The 12,797-nt window shown below is 41.1% G+C and overlaps 1 long non-coding RNA gene across 1 annotated transcript in view; it reads left to right on the top strand.

The window, feature by feature from the left end:
* Positions 1-6,581, top strand: part of LOC119246294 (uncharacterized) — a 175,937-nt gene extending 169,356 nt beyond the window's left edge. Inside the window, exon 11 of the long non-coding RNA XR_005125484.2 lies at positions 6,361-6,581. This is a non-coding gene — a long non-coding RNA (uncharacterized LOC119246294). The remainder of the gene's footprint in view (positions 1-6,360) is intronic.
* Positions 6,582-12,797: the final 6,216 nt, after the last annotated feature.

The following is a 12,797-nucleotide window of genomic DNA, read 5'->3' as shown; positions in this document are numbered from 1 at the left end:
GTTCTTTCAAGTCTGCCTCTATCTAGATGGCATTTTGAACACCATAAGGCCTATTAAGTTTTTACTTCAAGGGTGAATTTAGTGACTAGGAGCAAGTTTATCAAAATCGATACATATTTGCAAAGTTAGGTACTCTTTTAAAAAAGATTTATTTATGAGGTACAAGAACTGGGGTGTAGGCCAGAGGTGAGCGGGGAGAATAACAGGATTCACCAAAGACAGAGTGGGAAGCAGAAGAGGCAGAGCTACTGAAATACACTGCTAAGGGGAGCAGTGGGCGAAACAGGGGAGGTCTGCTGCGTGGTCTGTGGGCTAGCTCCCAGGCCAGGGATCAAACTCAGGCCATCGTTGTGATAACGCTGAGACTTAAACCCTACGCCACCAGGGATGCCCCCAAAGTTAGATGCTTTTATCAGGTAGCATTTTCTTCTTTTCTTAACCAGGTCTCTCTTCTAGCAAATGTTTAAATATTCATCTAGACTAGTGCATCTCAAATACTAACAAGCATGTAAATCTTAACACTTCCTGTTAAAAACAGATCTTGGTTCAGTTAGGTCTGGGGAGGGAGGGGAACACGAGATTCTGCATTTCTAATGAATGTCTTGATTATGCTGATGTTGCTTTTTCCAGACCTAATTTGAGGCTCAGGGGCTCAAAATTGCTTTGTTTATATAGAAATCCTGTTATTCCTCTTAGGTGAACTGGTCAGGGGTGAAAAATTGCAGCTTTTCACCTGACATCTCTTTCTGTCGCAGGGCAGAGAAACTTAAATTCCCCCCAACTAATGGCTAAATCTGTTTGATCAAGAACATACTGCTTATGCCACTTGAGATGGACAGGCACATTCCTATTTCCAATGACTGTAGTAATGGAAGCTGCATGGACATTTTTAGCGATTGTCTTTTCTCTTTAAAATGTTAGCACATTAGCTGTGGTTTATTTACTTTGTTTGAAATGACCTCTGGTGCTGCTCAGGAAACACACTACAAGCTACTTTTAAGATAATTAATCATATTGCATTAGTGATTGGTTTCTAAAAGCCTTTCTAATGCCAGTACATTCTCAAGGACTTTCTGTGTCAGCTCATCTCGCTCCTCTCTCTCTTATTGCACACATGTGTAATTGTCCATTTGCTATAAGCTCCAGAAAGCTTCCCAAACTAATAGTTGGAAGTGTGCAGCTAGAGAAGTCTCCTTTCTTTTAGGATGCTCCATGTACGGCCAAGAAATGCATCAGCTCTCAGGAGACTAGCAGACTAAAGAAAAACTCCTTTGTTACTCACTGGAAACAATTCTAGAGTTCTGCCCACACACAGTTTGACAAACACTATTTAATTTCATGGAACATGTTCCCTTTTAGGTCGATATGCCAGGACTTCATGGAGCAAATGCCCAGGACAGAAATAAAGCAATTTCATAATTTCTAAGATACTCCAAGTCTTGGCACATCTAGAACATTTCAGTTTTCCATTACTCTAATAAGGGAGATTTGTAGGTGACTTCCTTTGTATTTTCCTGGTTGACCATTTCTCCTACTTTTATGAAAAAAAAAAAAAAAAAACAAAACAAAGTAGTAGGTACCTTTCTGCGACATATCCTAGCTAGCGCAGCCCCAGGAGCGACACTACCTGACCTTAAGTGGACTTAAGTCACTTAACTTCAGTTTCCTCATCTGAAAAATGGAGATTATTCTCTATATGGAGTTTGAGGGAATAACTACCCATCATAATAAGAGTGCTCAATAAAAGTTACCTACTGTTTTAACACATACTTACCTACTATTTTAATACTCTTCAACACAATTGACTGCAAAACATCCCACATGGATCGTTGCAACATAACCTACTGTCAGGTCTGTCGATGTCATTCTAAAAAAACTGGTCAATTGTCAGCATCAAAACACTGATGGTTTGGTGACACAGCAACTACATGTGCCCATAACATATGAGGAAAGTGAATGTAGTGTAGGATGTCTCTACCCACCCTTTCAACCCATGAGGGCTTGCATAAGATCACAAGTGATAAAAATGAAAAGTTTAAAGCCCCACACTGAAAAAACATATATACAACAGTTGCTATAAACTACACTAACACTAATGTACCACAACCCTTGGTCTTATTTTTAGTTTCTGGTTGTCTAAAACCTGATGTGATACAGGTCTACCAATATTCAAGTGCATATTAGGTCCATGGCCCTGAACTAGGTGTTATAAAAAACTGAAAGATGATTAGGATGACGTTTCTGCCCTCAAAGCTTTGGGAATCTACACTGGAGAGATCAAGTCTCTGCCAGTCGTTGTAAAGACAGGGAAGGGTACTCCATTCAGAGAACCGTGGGGGTTTTGAAAGACCTTCAGAATGAAATATCAACTGAGACATCTCTGAATCCCTGAACTGAGCCACCAGAACTTGGCTTTACATCTTACAAAATTCTGGTTCATACCCACAGTGGCCAAAATAGATTTTTGTATATCTGTGCAAATTTGCTATCCTGGTTCCATCTAAAATCACTGTATTTGAGAACATATTAGTAATTAGTAGTAATAATTGAGAGCATATTAGGCATTCTAGGAGGTGCCCTATTTATTGTAGTCACAATCATACACACAAGTCCAGAGTCCTTCGGACAGAGTAGCCTTCACTAAAATGAATAAGGGTAAAAATCTTTCTCTCTTCATATAAGCAAAATATCCATGTAGGTCAATTTTAAAGTGCAGGATTCATTTCAGAAAAAGGCATCCAGGGCCTCCCCGGTGGCGCAGCGGTTGAGCGCTGGGTTGCTAAGCTGCCCGCAGCCTCTGCGGCGCCAGTTTGATCCCCAGCTGCTCCCCGGCCACCAGAGGAGGGTCCCACATGGCGCGCAGACCTCTCCTGCCGCCCGCTGCTCCCCTCAGCAGTGTGCTTCGGTCCTTCTGCCTGCTCTGCTCTCCGCGCTGGCTCTGGTGAATTCTCTCACCCTCCCGCGCTTCTGACTGTACCCAGTGTATGTATAAAAACAAAAACAAAAACAAACAAACAAAAAAAAGGCATCCAGTGCCTCCCTGGTGGCGCAGGCGTTGAGCGCGACACTGTGTAGCTGTTCGCATCCTCTGAAGTGCCGGTTCGATCCTCACTGGCTGCAGAGCAACCCACGTGGCATGGCAGACCTCTCCTGTCTCGCCTGCTGCTCCCCTCAGCAGTGTATTTCATCAGCCTGCCTGTTCTGTTCCCCACTCTGTCTCTGGTGAATCCTCTCACCCTCCTGCACATCTGGCCTGTACCCCGGTTCTTGTATAAATAAATAAATCTTTAAAAAAAAAAAAGGCATCCAGATGCAGATATAGTCAACATTTAATTATGCATAGATGTGTACCAAAGCCAGAAATGATCCTACCATGTACAGTAAAAGTAGAAAGTTTGTTGCTTCTCTGAATGTTGGAATTAATGTGGTTGCATTGATACTCATTTTATTTTTAGAGTATTAACAGCTACCAAAAGAAAACAGAATCAGCTTTCAATCAGACCCTTACTTTAGGGAGCACTGTAATAATATCCCAATCTGTTGGAGGCTGCGGGGAAAATCACAGGGCGGCTGAACAGACGGGCTGTTTTCTGTTCAACTACTGCACACTCAATCTTTGATGTTAGCGCTGTTTGTGAACCAAGAAATGTTAGATTAAACCCCCGGGCCTCTTAAGCCCTTGGCCTCTCTGAAAAATGCTGGAGGATATGTTGAGGCAAGTCATTTAGGAATGTTCAAAACAGAAATAAATGCTTGTTGGGCATATCTGAACCCTTGACATTTCAGCCCTTTTGGTCAGGGAAGATCGTGCTATTTTCACAGAGAATGTTTTATACCCTTGAAATCATTTTGGAAGTACCATTATTTTTTCCTTGCCACTCATAAAATATCTTCACTTGTCATAAAATAAGATGAAAAAACTCTCAAGTCCAAGCACATAAAATCTTTAAATTCCTGAGCCTTATCTTCATCTTTCCTATTCTAGTTCTCTTAGTCCTTAAATTTCATGGTGCTGAAAATATCCTTTTTGCATTTCTTTCCTAGATAGTTCCCCTCTGAGCAATGGTTACTAGTCTTTTAGAAAGATTTATATTGGCTAATAAGATTAAAACCGGCATAAATGAAGATTCTTTTCAATATCTCAGTGACATCCTTAATCTGGGAAATACATGTTCCCTTTTTATATCTTTGTGTTCAGTATTACAGTAAGTTTTCAGAATCTCCCATATGATTCAAATTCATTTTCCACACAACTTCAAGTGGGAAGCCATTAAGATGAAGACCTCCAGGGCCTCCCCTGATGGCGCAGCAGTTGAGCGCTAGACTGAGAAGCTGCCCGCAGCCTCTGCAGCACGGATTCGATCCCTGGCGACTGGCAGTACCACATGGTGCCACAGACCTCTCCTGCCGCGCCCGCTGCTCCCCTCAACAGTGTATTTTGTCTGTCTGTTCTGTTCCTGCTCTGGCTCTGGTGAATTCTCTCACCCTCCCACGCTTCTGACTGTACCCAGTACTTGTATAAATAAATAAATAAATCTTTAAAAAAACAAAACAAAACAAAAGATGAAGACCTCCAGTCGTAAATATATTAAAGAAGAGGTGAAAGAAGGAGGAAAGGGGAGAAAGGAACCTGTCGACTTGTTCTTAGTTGTTTTCTATATTTCTCTCAGCTCTCAAAATCATCCTTCCGTTTAATTCATTTATTGAAGCAGTTAATGCTTTTCATTATCCTGTGCACATAGATAAAAATATTAAAATGCACTTACTAAGTGGAAAATGAAAGATAATTCTGTTTTAAGTGGTTACACTACCTTCACTGGAGACAGTTCATCCACTGAAAACACCACAAAAAGGCTGTTTATCATCTATCCATCAGGAAATGAAGGCGCTAAATTTAACATACCAATGAAACCGTCGCCCATCCTTCACAATAGTGTCTCTTAATTTGCTTTTCTTTAATCCAACAATGTTTATAAAAGTTTTGTAGGCTATTGGCATTTGAGCAAATGAGAAGAAAATAGTTATTTTATTATCAAAATAGAGGTCTTTTTTTTTTTTTTTTTTTTTTTTTTAAATAATTTTTTTTATTATTATTTTTTTTTTTAATTTATTTGTACAAGCACTGGGTACAGTCAGAAGTGCGGGAGGGTGAGAGAATTCACCAGAGCCAGAGCTGGGAGCAGAGCAGGCAGAAGGACCGAAGTACACTGCTGAGGGGAGCAGCGGGCGGCAGGAGGGGTCTGCATGCCATGTGGGACCCTCCTCCAGGGGCCGGGGAGCAGCCGGGGATCGAACCGGCGCCACAGAGGCCGCGGGCAGCTTCGCAACCCAGCGCTCAACCGCTGCGCCACCAGGGGAGGCCCCAAAATAGAGGTCTTAATGAGAAATATGGTTTCTAATGTTCAAGTTGGATTTTAAAAAATGGCTCAAAAACCTTATTACACTAGCACCCTGGATGAAAGTTTTACAAACTTAGTTACAAAAAAGGGTTCAGTAATAATAATAATGGAGAAAATATTTTTACCACATCTGGTATTATAAAAAACTCATGTTTTCTATAGATGCTTGGAATCAAATGTGCAGGGTCTCTGCCTGCATTTGATTTTATACAAAACCCTTGGTGTTCATAAAATCCTTGGTGTGCAAAAAATGGAGATTCTTGAGTCCTGCATCCAGAGATTGTGATTCATTAAGTCTGGGGGTTTGCCTGGGAATCTGCATTGTAACAAACAGCCCCTGCTGATTCTGTTGTTGATGGTACAGGGACCACTCCTGGGAAGGATGGTTCCAGAACTCATCTTGAGGTGGTTATAAGTAACTGGCCACTGCCTGCCACCCTCTGCTCACACAGCTGTTACTAATATCCTTCAACAAAGATCTTCAGTGAGTGAGATGACTTTCACAGTTTAACATTTTGAAATATATTCTGAGTTATCCTAATTATGAGTTATTTTTGGTTAAACACCTTTGATTTATTCACTAAAATCTTCCAACAACTATTGTATATAACAGGGCCTATTTGGTAACTCTAATCATACTGCATGTTTGGCCAGAACACTCTGTTTAGATAACAGAGGTGAGGCTACCTATTCATCCAGTTTTGAAATACAAATGAAGTGTTGAGTTCAAATAAAGGGCTCTTAACCTATCACCATTATATATGGAGTGATTTTGTCTTTTAGAGCAAATACTCATAAATGGTGTTTGCACATTAAAACGGTGTTGAGAGAGAGAGCGTTGAGAGAGAGAGCGTGGAGTTTAGACAAAGACCTGTTTATTTTGACAGTCAGTATGTAGTATAATCTGTCTTGCTGAATTTCACTGGCTATTGCTTCTGTTTATCTTTCTAAATCAATTTAGATGTGTTGAGAAGGCTTTGGTGAATTCTAGATTGCCTCTGAGTAGTTTATCCTTCATCACAAGGACCCCAGGAAGAGGCAGGAAGCTACTCCACCAGGGAACAGCTTTTCTCCCCCTGCGTGACCACTTGGACTATTTCCACAAAGGAGGCCAGACAACTCTCACAAATGAGGTATAAGACAAAGTTCCTAGGAGAGTCAACTATTTCCTCCCTCCTTCCTTTTCCCTCTTTTCTCTATTGGCTCCTTGCAGAAGGGAAGGGAATGTGCAGTAGAATATATTATTTGTTCACATTATTCCCTTCACTGTGTCATGGCTTCACTGAGTAGATTATGTTTCTCTGTCCCGTTGACTCTGAGCTTGGCCACATGACTTGCTCTGGCCAAGGGAATGTGGGCAGAAATGATCGTGAATGGTTCTGAGATGTTAAAAGGCATAGCAAATTTCTACCAGTTTTTCTTATACTTCTGTCATCTACCATGAGAAGAGCGTGCCTCAGGAAGCTGCTGATTCCAGAATGAGACACGTGTGGAACAGGCCTTGATATGACTAATAGCCTTAAGTGGCACTCCCACAGCCAACCCACGGACACATGACTGAGAACTGATAATGCTTTAGTAAAATTTTGTGTTGGTAGGGCTTGTTTGTTATGCAGCAGCAGCATTGCACTAGCTAATATGGGAGGGTAACCACTGTTTACTCTGGACTCATTCCTTGCCAGGCACCATTTATATTAGCTCCTTTAAGGTACAAAATTTCCTTCTGAGGGCTCCTTAAGCTCCCATTTTTCATGAACCATTTGCCCAGAGAAGGTAAGGACTCACAGCTAAAATGTAACTGAGCCAAAAATTTAAATTCACATATAAATGATATCCCCTGGTTCAAATAGCCTATGGTTTTTGCCTACCTTCCTATAGTTTACACAAGTGATGATAACAACAACAACATAAACAATCTTACTCTTTTATGAAGGGCTTTACAGTCCAGTGCATTTTCATGTATCTTTTTCATCAATAAGGAAATGTCCAATATTAATTGAGGTAGTTAGTTCTCCTTTAGATTGAATCATAGCCCCTGAGATTTGAAATGGTAAGTCTTCCGTTTGGAAAGTATTGTGCCTTAGAAACCACAGGAAGGCTTAAAATAGACTGGAATATTCTGAGGTTATAGGTATGAGAGAAAATGTACCAGATGAAAACCAGTTCAGCCAGTGTTTGGAAGTTTTCTGTCCAAAGCAGATAGACTCCATAGAAACTACTCTGTACCCTCCCTCTGACCCCATTGGAGGAGATAACCACTCAGAAGGCACCATCAGTATTGTCACTATTAACTCTCAGAAGGACTGATATTTTCCAACTGTAGCTGCACATTAGAATAATATGGGGAGCATAAGAAAAAGAAACTTCTGGACCCTGTTGCCAAACAAGCGCAATCAAATTTCTGGGTTCGAGGCTGGGCATCTGTACTTTTTAACACTCCCCCAGCTGATTCTGATTTTTATATGGAGTCAGAGTTGTATACAACTAAACTAGAAGTGGGATGCAGAAAATGTATTTGTTGACATTTAATATTAAAAACCAATTCCCAAAAGCCCCTGAACTCATAGAGAGATCGCTCACCGCCAGAGGCAGGAGATAGTGGTGAGGAGTGTATATGAAATGGAATAACCTGCCACTTAAAACATAAATACATCCTGGGGGTCTAATGTAGAGCATAGCAACTAAATAGCAATATTGTATCCTATTTTTGAAAGTTGTTGAGACAGTAGGTCTTAAAAGTTCTCATCAAACACAAAAAGTTTGTAACTGTGTATGGTGATGGATGTTAGTTAAAACTTACTGTGATAATCATTTTGCAATATGCATATCCATCAATCATTATCTCATACCTGAAACTAATACCATGCTTTCTGTGAATTATTTCAATTTTTTTAAACTACAAAAAAAATTGTAGTCAATGGCCCACACCTGGCCACGTGGAGTGGCTTTCAACTTTGCATGTCTTTGAACTTGCTACCCAGTGACTCACCTATCGTTCTTTTCTATCATTTCTCTTTTCTCCATTGACTATTTACTTGATCGATCTTTATTTACTGAAATCTACATCTATGTCAATGCCCAAAACAGTGACTGCCAATGACTAGACTGTAAAGTCTACAGAGTTTGTGAGGAGTTCACTAAAAACTGAGTATCAGTAGTAAGTTAATTTAATAGGAGATATGTCACTGGTTTCAATAGCAAAAAAATAAATAAATAAAGCAAAGACTCATTTATATAGATGCATACTCTCCTATAAATATTTTGGAGCTCTGAAATTTTGGTTTAATTTGCATACTCAAGTTCCCAAGAAATAGTTTTGATGTGGGTAGCCCAAAGGTGAGACCTCTGTGCTCACATACTCCTCCTGCATACAGAGACACCTTGTGGCACTTATCTAGTCACCTCCCCAGGTTATGTGGGACTCTTTCTACTTCTTTTATGCTAATACACAACTTCCTTACTGCACTGGTGGCAATTAGCTTCAATACATTTGAATGAAACCATCATCTAACCTTTATGGAGTACTTTCTGTGTGCCAGGCACTGTTTTAGTGTCTATATGCATGGACTCATTTAATCCTTCACCCTGTGAGGTAGATGACTAGTGTCCCCAATTTGCAGATGAAAGCCTAAGGCACAGAAGGGTTACATAAAGTACCTAAGATCACGTACTTATTAAATGATAAAACTGAAATTTGAACCCAGATAATCCCAGTCCAGAATCTGAATTCTTAACCACTGGAATATACTACATCTCCCAAGAGGGAGGGTTTCCATCTAGGTCCACTTTCACTGCCGGTGAAAGGGCATATTGGCACAACTACAGGTTGTGTGGTGGTATCTGCTAAAGCTCAACCATACTTACCTAGCACCTAGCAATTTCTGAGAGAGATAACCCCCCAAATATATACTGATTTTAATGGAAAGACATGAATTGGAAAGTTTATAGCAGCACTTGTAACAACACTGAACTGGAAACTACCCAAAAGTCTGTCAACAGGAGAATGGATAAATACCACGTTGCAACAATGAGAATTAACAATCTATAACTCCACACAGTGGTGAGGATGGACCTCACAAATAGAATGCTGACCTAAAGAAAGTCAGGAAGAAAGAGCACACATGGCATGATTCTATTTATGTAAAGTTCAAAGGCGAGCCAAAAGAATCTCTGCTGCTGGGGCAGGCTGCTGGTAACCTGTAGGGTTGGGAATGTGATGGGGGAAGGGGATTCTGGGGTGGGGATGACTCTCTTTCTTGATCTGGGTGCTGGCATGTGTTGAAGTTTTGAAAATTCAGTGAGCTGTAATTTTAGCTTATATGGATAGTATGTATCAATACAAAGTTTGAAAGGGATTATCTGTGAGCAAATATTATCTAGAGTTAGGAAATGTAGGTAAATATTTTCAAACTAGCAATGGATACTTAAGAAAAATAATTATTTCAGGAAATCAGAGGCTAAATGTCTGATATCTCTATTCGTCCCTGTTTTCCCATTTTTTTTATCACAAACGCCGACCTGATATGTTAATCGACTCGTGGGGGCACACAGGTTCGTGTGCTCATGTTTGCCTCGCTAATGAGGTTGTAAGAAGGTGCAGCTGGTAGGAGGCGGCAGAACAAAGTGTCCCTAGCTCGCTCGCCTTTGTGTCTTCTGGAGCTCCCACCTGCAGGGGTGTGGAGAGCAGGTGAAAGCAGCGGAGAACAGTGCATCTTCCAGAATGAGGAAACTGACATCTATGGTGAGACATGACCGCACATGACACTTGACCAAAGGATGATCCTTAGGAAAGATTCACTGGAAACTTACCCTAAAATCCCTCCCTACATGCACACACCTGTAAATCAACCAATCCACTGCCTCCTACATGTTTGAGAGGTACGGCCCAATCCACAATGCCCCACTATCCCCCTTCTGCCTCTAAGAAAGATTTCATCAACTGTCACAAAGGTAATGTCCTGCCAGGGTAAGCACAAACTTTTGTTTGCTTAAGAAGCACGCCTATAAAAACTTTCATTACTCCCGATACCTTCCGCCAAGTTCTTTCAAGTGAGTTCCATAGGGAAGAACTTTTGAATCTAGATCAAAAATCATAACCAAAACAGCCACAAAATTTACTTCTCTATCAGGCAAGACAATGGCTTCCCTCACGTGGCTTGTCCCAACCTGTGAACTCAGCTACCTTAGCATAGGAATAGAAGCCATGAAGTCAAAACCCCTGTTCCTGTCTCTTCCTCTGTGTATGGCACAGAATTATGTGTAATTAAATATGGGAGGACGTTGGCAAACTGTTCTTAGAGTTCTGCTGATTATTCTCAGGAGGAAAAATCATATTAAAAAGAACCAGATTGATTTCATTACTGAATTCACTCAACAAGCTAATGAATTTGTTTCCAAGCCTGATTTCCAGTTGTATTTTTAACTCTCAAGCTATTTTCAGAATCAGATTTATTTCCCACTCACCCTCCCTGTCACCTCTCCTGTCTATCACCTCTCTCCATTATAGACTCACCACTACCCACCTGAAGTCTTTCTTTTCCACAGAGTGAGTGTGTGTGGGTGTGATACGCCATGCAATGGAGGGGCGTCCTGTCCAGGATGGGTTTCTGTCTTGTTCCCTGAACCAATGGAATGGTCTGTGGCCACTCTGTGACTCTAAACTGAAAAAGGGGGGTTGGAAAAGGAACACATGAATGAATACAAATGATTGCTTTATATTAAAAGGATTTTGGATCTTCATTGAGAAGTTTGGTGATATTTTTGTGACCAGAAATATGCTGTAGGAACTTAACTCTTTTTCTTTTCAATTAGTTTATGGGAAAGTTGCTTTTGTTATACTTAGTGGTTTCCAAGAACCTTTCTATTACTATGCTTTCTTTTTCCTTTTTCCATAACTGTTAAGTGAGGACTTACTCTACTACTAAGGTGCTCTGTGAAAAGACTATTAAATAGTTAGAATAGTTGGAGAAATACTGGGTTAAATAATGTCAAGCAGATTTTTTTTCAAGTAATAAAATTCTTTATTTCAGAGGTATGTACATGCTTCAAATATCTCCATACACTATAGGTTGACTGACAGTAGAATTATAGTATAATCACTTTTCTCAAGCAGATTTGTTTACTGAAAATATCTCCTATCCTTTAATGCATTACTGAGGTAGTGAACCCCTGTGTAGCCCAATAGGCTAGGCAGGCTGCAGTAAACACTGAATCTAACACCTTAGCTCATCAACAAAGGTTTGGCCCTCCCCAGTTCTGTGACACATCATCTTCACTTTGGTACCTAGACTAGAGGAACAGATTCTTGTTTTTGCTTGTTGATAGAAGATAGTTTATTTTTATATAAAATGCACAGGTTTTGTGGGGGAATAGTATAACTTGAATGAACTCCACCCACTGATGTTTTGTGGACTCCACCCATCCCTCCCTCCATGCCAAAGAGATCCTTGGTGCCTAAGACTGTCATGGATATGCCATAACCTTTGACTTCTTGAAGGGGATTGCTGGGAACAAAGGCTAGAGTTAAGAAGCCATGCTTGATAGGAAAGGGAGGACATGTGGGCCAGAGGGAACTTGGTTTTGCCTGCCTTCAGCATGCACCGGGATCCCAGCTCAGGCAGCATTACTGGTAGGATGTATTGCCAATTAATCTCTCTCTGTGTCTCTCTCTGTCTCACTCTCTGTGCTCCCCTTCTTTCTTTATTCTTGTAAACAAACCTTTTATTTTTTTATTTTTATATACTTATGCATACAAGAAGGGTGTAAGCCAGAGGTGCAGGGGGTGAAAGGATTCACCAGAGAGAGTGGGGAGCAGAACAGGGGGATCTACTGAAATACACTGCTGAGGGGAGCAGCGGGCAAGGCAGGAGAGGTCTGCTGCGCCATGTGGGTGGCTCCCTGTCCAGCCAGCTGGGGATCGAACTCGTGCTGCAGTGGCTGGCAATAGCTTGATAGCGCTGTCTTTAACCCCTGCGCCACCAGGGAGGTCATAAACCAACCTTTTACTAACCTTTCTGTGTATGCCTGCCCTTGGGTCTTATTCAGAGTTGCTTTCTTAACTTTGTGGGTGAGGATTCACACCCAGGCCATCCTATTTCCCTTTGGGGTTGCCCTATAACAGTTTTATATGATTTTATATATAGGCGTGCAGGGAAGTTGATGTCTGTAGGGCAAACTTTGAGCAGTAGGCAGATGGCAGATGGCAGAGAACCACCACGTAAGTTCCCTCCCCATGCCCCTTGCCGATGGATTGCAAGGAGGAACAGTGTTTTCTTTCAGCCACAGGACCCAGGGGCTCTCTCATCTAGCTCAGTGAGGAGTTTGTTGGAGAAAGTGGCCAGTGCCACAAGGCATCAGCTTGCATTTGAGTATTATTCTTTTTTGTTCTCTCTTTTGCTT

Source organism: Talpa occidentalis, unplaced genomic scaffold (assembly GCF_014898055.3).
Source record: "Talpa occidentalis isolate TD23 unplaced genomic scaffold, MPIMG_talOcc4v2.1 talOcc4.15, whole genome shotgun sequence".
In the NCBI taxonomy this organism is placed as follows: domain Eukaryota; kingdom Metazoa; phylum Chordata; class Mammalia; order Eulipotyphla; family Talpidae; genus Talpa; species Talpa occidentalis.
The sequence above is the reverse complement of the archived record's forward strand: the minus strand, read 5'-3'. Positions and strand labels throughout refer to the sequence as shown.